Source organism: Neomonachus schauinslandi, chromosome 8 (genome assembly GCF_002201575.2).
Source record: "Neomonachus schauinslandi chromosome 8, ASM220157v2, whole genome shotgun sequence".
NCBI classification, from domain to species: Eukaryota; Metazoa; Chordata; class Mammalia; order Carnivora; family Phocidae; genus Neomonachus; species Neomonachus schauinslandi.
The window spans coordinates 108005241-108012432 of NC_058410.1; positions in this window are offsets into that span (position 1 = coordinate 108005241).

Genomic DNA, 7192 nt, shown 5'->3' on the forward strand with positions numbered 1-7192 from the left:
CTTAACAACTGTCTAGAAATCTAATCTGTACATTTTATTTGTTTTGTTTTTTAAAGATTTTATTTATTTGACAGAGAGAGAGACAGCAAGAGCAGGAACACGAGCAGGGGGAGTGGGAGAGGGAGAAGCAGGCCTCCCGCTGAGCAGGGAGCCCGACGCGGGGCTCGATCCCAGGACCCTGGGATCATGACCCGAGCCGAAGGCAGATGCTTAACGATTGAGCCACCCACGCACCCCTAATCTGTACATTTTAGAACATGACTGAACTATCTCAGTGATTGATCAAAATGATTTTAAAATCTTATTTAATATCTAAAGTTTTTTTTAAAGAGTTTATTTATTTGAGAGAGAGAGCGCAAGAGAGAGAGAGCGCAAGATCATGACCTGAGCCAAAGTCAGATGCCTAACCGACTGAGCCACCCAGGTGCCCCTAGTTAAAGCATTTTTTTGTTTTTTTTAAGATTTTATCCATTTATCTGTTGGAGAGAAAGAGAGAGCACAAGCAGGGGAGCAGCTGAGGGAGAGGGAGAAGCAGGCTCCCCGCAGAGCAAGGAGCCTGATGTGGGGCTCGATCCCAGGACCCTGGGATCATGACCTGAGCCGAAGGCCGACGCTTAACCGACTGAGCCACCCAGGCATCCCCTAGTTAAAGCATTTTTTTAAGTAATCTCTGTGCCCAATGTGGGGCTTGAACTCGCAACCCCAAGATTAAAACTCATACATTCTAAGGACTGAGCCAGCCAGGCGCCCCTCGAGTTAAAATATTTTTAAAAGTAGTGGGAGATAATCTTGTTTTGTTTTGTTTTGCCTATGTAAAACTAAAGGAAAAATGCATTATCTTTAGGTCTCTCAAGTCAAATGAAACTTGCCTCTCAAGTGAACATCTTATGGCTAAAATATAAAATGCTAATTATTATTTTGGAAAAATAAAAAATTCCCAGGACATGACTTCTACCTAGCATCCTAACAAAAAGACTTGTCTGTCAATACGTATATTTTCCAATGCCTGTTTAGTACTAGTCTTCCCATATTTTACTTAATTGTTTGCAGGATTCTCACAGCGTTTCCTAAGCTTTGTGCTAGGCCCATGAGACAAAATGCCTGCCTTCTGGAGCTCCCAGGCTGGTTGAGACTCCAAGCCCTGCACAGTTTCCACTTAATGTAATGAACAGCAGGGGTGGATTCTGTTGTGGGGCGTGCAGTGGAAGCTTGCAAGGGGTGGAGGGGCGAGGGCTCAGTCAAGGAAGGCTTTGTGGGGAGAAGACACTGTTGCTCTGGGTCTTGAAGAACAAGCGGGAGGCCCCAGATGCAGAGGCCGGAGGACAGAACGGAGGAGCCCCCAGTTGCAATGTGACTTACTATCAACCATCCCCCTAGCTCTGGTGGTTTGTTTCTGCTTTCCCTTTGGAGATGACAGATTCTGTGACCAAGGGCTCCAGCTGTTTATCAGGGGCCATCCCAGGGGCAGGGGCTCCCACTCCCTGCTGCAGAGGCTGTGGGGCCCTGATTAAGGAAACAGCTGAGGCAAGGGACCCGCGGCAGAAGGGGCGGGAGAGCCGGAAGGCCAGGGTGGGGAACAGAGGCAGAGAGCTGCCAGAGAGGAGCAGGCTGAGAGCCGGAGAGAGCCAGGGCCCGGGCCAGGAACAAAGCTAGCCCCTTTTGTGCTTCAAGGCATGCCCCCGCCCTCCTCCACCTAGTGAAATGCTGCTCCACCCAGGCCCCTTCGGATGGCACCTCCCCTGTGATTCCATTCATTCACCAAACACGTCCTGATGGCATCACTTAGAATTAACCCTTTGCCCACTTAGCAGGCCAACATATTGCAGCTGAAAGAGTGTGATCTCTGGAATCAAGAGTCATACTAGCAGGGCGCCTGGGTGGCTCAGTGGGTTGAGCGACTGCCTTCGGCTCAGGTCATGATCCTGGAGTCCCGGGATCGAGTCCCGCGTCGGGCTCCCTGCTCGGCAGGGAGTCTGCTTCTCCTTCTGACCCTCCCCCCCTCATGTGCTCTCTCTTTCTCATTCTCTCTCTCAAATAAATAAATAAAATCTTAAAAAAAAAAAAAAGAATCATACTAGCAGTAACTAATACTTTGGAAGCATTTAACATATGCTAGGCATGGCGATGAGTGTTTTGAATCTGTTGTTCTATTTGAATCTTTTGTTTCTCACTTGGCACTTGCCAATACTCAGCGAGGTAACAACTATCATTATCCCCGTGGTTGTAGTGGAAAAAACTGGAGGGCAAAGGGTTTAGGAAGCTTGGAGCATCACAGCAGAGGCCCAGACCCCTATCCGAGTCTCATTTTCCTCCTTTATAGCAGGGAGATTAAAATAACATGTTTGGGGCGCCTGGGTGGCTTAGGCAGTTAAGTGTCTCCCTCGGTTCGGGTCATGATCCCAGGGTCCTGGGGTCGAGCCCCACATCGGGCTCCCTGCTCAGCGGGAAGCCTGCTTCTCCCTCTGCCTGCTGCTCCCCCTGCTTGTGCTCTCTCTCTCTCCAATGGATAAATGGAATCTTTAAAAAAGAAAGAAAGAAAGAAAGAAAATAGCATGTTTTTCCCAGGGTAGTTTCGAGAACTAAATGATTAGTGCTGTATTTCAGGTACCTTTCCCATTGTAGCCCTCACCCCCACTCATTCTGTGTCATCTTTCCTTGGGAGCTGCTAGTCTGAGTTTGTAGAGCATGGTGGAGTGGTTAAGGGCGTCCGTTCTGGAGTGCCTGTGTTCAAAATCCAGGCTCAGATCCATGACCGGGCTCAGATAAGTGACCTTGAGCAAGTTAGTTTTACCTCTGAGCCTGTTTCTTCATCTATAATATGAAGGTGATCATGGTGCCTTCCTCATAGAATTGTTTTAGGATTAAAGTGAATGTGTGTATGTATTTGTTACTGATATTAACTAGAATGCAAACTTTTTTTTTTAAGATTCTATGTATTTATTTGAGAGAGAGAGAGAGCGCGTGCGTGCACAAGGTGGGGGAGAGGCAGAGGGAGAAGCAGGCTCCCCGCTGAGCGTGAAGCCCATTGCAGGACTCGATCCCAGGACCCCGAGATCACAACCTGAGCCGACGTCAGACACTTAACCAACTGAGCCACCCAGGCACTCTAGAATGGAAACTTTCTGAGGGCAGGGTCAATTTCAGGAAGGTATCACCTGTGTTCTCACTGCCTTAGTGAGTGGACAATAAATATCCATATATTAGAATTCTTTCTATACAAAAAATACTTGCTTATTGTAGAAACTTTGGAAAATATGAAGAAGAAATGAAAATGAAACATAATCCCCCTACTCAGAAATAATCACCGTTAACATTTTGGTATATTTCTTTCCAGTCTTGTTTCTTTTTTTTTTCTTTTTAAGATTTTATTTATTTATTTGACAGAGAGAGACCCAGCGAGAGAGGGAGCACAAGCAGGGGGAGGGGGAGAGGGAGAAGCAGGCTCCCCACGGAGCAGGGAACCTGATGCGGCGCTCGATCCCAGGACCCTGGCATCATGACCTAAGCTGAAGGCAGACGCTTAACGACTGAGCCACCCAGGCGCCCCGTCCAGTCTTGTTTCTGTGTAGACAGTTATGTGCTGTAATACAGTTTTGTATCCCCCACTGACCTAGTTGTATATAAGGTGAGCATTTTTTAATGCCATTAAAATATTTTTTGAAATAGGGTTACTTTTTATTTCTTTTATTTTTTATTTTTTTAAAGATTTATTTATTTATTTGATAGAGACAGCGGGAGAGGGAACACAAGCAGGGGGAATGGGAGAGGGAGAAGCAGGCTTCCCACGGAGCAGGAAGCCTGATGCAGGGCTCGATCCCAGGACCTTGGGATCATGACCCAAGCTGAAGGCAGACGCCTAACAACTGAGCCACCCAGGTGCCTCAATAGGGTTACTTTTTAAAAATATATATATTTTTAAGACTTTATTTGTTTATTTGACAGAGAGAGACAGCAAGAGAGGGAACACAAGCAGGGGGAGTGGGAGAGGGAGAAGCAGGCTTCCCGCTGAGCAGAGAGCCCGATGTGGGGCTCGATCCCAGCACCCTGGGATCATGACCTGAGCTGAAGGCAGATGCTTAATGACTTGAGCCACCCATGTGCCCCTAAAAATATTTTTTAAGTTTATTTATTTATGTAAGTAATCTCTACTCCCAATGTGGGGCTCGAACTCACAACCCTGAGATCAAGAGTCCCGTGCTCTTCTGACTGAGCCAGCCTGGTGCCTTGAAATAGGGTTATTAATGGTGTTTTGTTTTATTTTGTTTTACTGATTGAAAAACTGTACATGGAAGGAGTTGATTCATAGATTGGTGCCATTCTGGAGGGAGGGAGATCTATCCCAACTTGGTGTCATATACATTCCTGGGTCCGGAGCAAGTTGTCCATTCATTCAGTCATTCATCAGCACATATTTATTGAGTATCTCTTATGTGCCAGGCGTTGTTCTGTGCACCTGGGATACACCAGTGAACAAAACAGGCAAAAAACATCTTTCCCTTGTATAGCATGGGGTAAGAGTAGTAGGACAGACAGCATGCAGTATGCACAAAAAACAAGCTAAGTCACAACATTCATTAAAAGGTAATAAGAACTACTGACAAGACAAAAAATATAGAGCTGGGCAAGGGGGGATAGCACTGGAGAGGGTGACAGCTTAGTTTTAAATAGGATGACCCATGTCAGGCATCCTGAGAAGGTGGCAGTTGAGTGGTGACTTGAAGGTGCGGAATTGGCAACGTGGCTGGGGCCAGGGGACGTGCAGCAGAGGGAAGGAACAGCCAGAGTGAAGATCCTGGGACTAGAACCTTCCTGGAGTGTTTGAGGAATAGCAAGGAGACCAGTGTGGCTGTCATGGCGTTCCTGAGTGAATGGCTTGACACTTGGAGGGACAGCTGATATGTTGGTTGAGAGAGCCAGGGATCTCAACGCTGGAACCAAGGATGTGAATTAATAAAATATAAATTCCAACAAGAACAAAGTTTGCCCTGAAGTTAAAAGTCCTCTGCAAAGCAAATCACTTCAAGTTTCTCTTGTTGGTAGACTGGGTGTGAATTTTAAATAAATTATGCAAGTACAGGATAAACGAAATACAGCTTATATCTTGTAGGTATGCTGAATTCATTTCTTCAACATATATTTATTGAATGTCTATGATGGGCGGGTGCCTGGGTGGCACAGCTGGTTGAGTGTCTAACTCTAACTCTTGGTTTCGGCTTGGGTTGTGATCTTGGGGTCATGAGATCGAGCCCTGTGTCAGGCTCTGCACTCAGCATGGAACCTGCTTAAGATTCTCTCTCCCTCTCCCTCTGCCCCCCCCAAAATAAATAAATAAATCTTAAAAAAAAAATGAATGTCTACAATGAGCCTGGGCTTGTTCTAGGTGCTGGGGAGTCAGAACAAGAGGAAGCCCCTGCCTTTATGAAATTGACATTCTAGTGGTGGGGCCTGACCCTGAGCACACTCAGATACATAATGTGATGTTGGATGGTGATAACCAATAGCTGTTACCCGTGGTTCACAAGAGAAAACTGTGGTTGGAGTTGAGTCTAAGTTAATTATGAGTCAACTGTGTAATTCAGTTTTGAAAAAGCCTAATTCCATTTCAGGCTGTGTGAACAGAATGCCCAGCAAACACCCTCTGCCTTCTGGTTGTCAGGCTGGACCTGGAATATTGCATTTACATTCTAGAAGGACAGTGACACACCAGAATTTGTATGTCATCCTGTGTCAGGAAGGGAGGTTCCAGCTCAGTAGGTTGAGAAATTGTCTAATGGTCAGAACTGACCAGTAATGGAATGGGCTGTGAGAGAGGGTGAGACTCCCATTTCCAAATGCATTCATCTTCTCAGGATATTAATGAGGATATAATGAATCTGGTAGAAGCCTGGATTACATATGTATGGCTCCTTCTAGTCCCAGGTAATACTGTGAATGAGAAAAGGATTTTTGCAAATAACTTGTAGAGAATTCCACATTAATTAACCACATTTTAAGAGCCCGTAGTCACCAAGCACATAAGTAGAATCCCAACATGTAGAAATCACAAGTTCTCAGAATTCTTTCTCTGATCACATTAGCTCAGGGTCCAGATTTGGGCTCCAGAAACTTCAGAGGGTTAGAGAAAGTTAAGTAGGAAAGTCACGGGATCAGTCAACGGGCTTCTTTCCCCTCACCTTCTTATTTTGACAATTTCAGATACAGAAAAGTTGCAAGAATTGTGCAAAAAATCCTCATACAGTCTTCACCCAGATTTCCCAAACGTTAACATTCCATCACATTTACTTTATCATTCTATCTGTCTAGTATGTTTATACATTATTTGAATGTAAGTTGCAGGTACTATGTCCCTTCACTCCTAAATAGTTCAGTATGTACTCTTAAAATAAGGTCTTCTCTTACATAACCCCAATAGAATGATAAAAACCAAGAGATTAACATTTACACAATGCTAGTATCTACAGACCTCATTTATACGTCACAGTAGTGCCAATGATGTATGCTTTATAGTCCAAATGAAACAAAACAAAAACAACAAAGAACAAAGACTCAGATCACGGGTTACATTCAGTTGTCATGTCTCTGTAGGTTTCCTTTAACCCCACATGGTTCCTTAATTTTTCTTTGTCTTTGATGATATCCAGATTTTCTGATGGGCAAAGGACTTTTAAGCAAAGGCTTTTAAAAAAGTGAGCTAAGACTGGGAGCAAGTTTTGATACGAATCTTCATGTTTCTTTGGTTTATTCATCAAGAACGATTTCCCTGTTGAAGATCCCACAGTGGCTCCCTGCTGCTCATCACATGGAATCCAAACGCAAATGCCCCCTCTATTCATTGCCTAGGGCAGCCATAACAAAGGCCCACAGACTGAGTGACTTAAAACAACACAAATGTACTCTCTCACAGTTCCAGAGGCCAGAAGTCCAAAATGAAGGTGTCAGCAGACCATGTCCCTCCAAAGCCTGTAGGGGAGGATTCTTCCTCTTTCTTTCATCTTCTGGTATCCCAAGGTGTTCCTTGGCTTGTAGCTGGGTCACTCTGATCTGCCTCTGTCTTCACGTGGCCATCTTCCCTCTGTGTCTCTTCTAATAAGGACACCAGTTATATTGAATGAAGGGCCCACCCTACTCCAATATGACCTCATCTTCATTACATCTGCAACAACCTATTTCCAAATAAGGTCACATTCTGAGG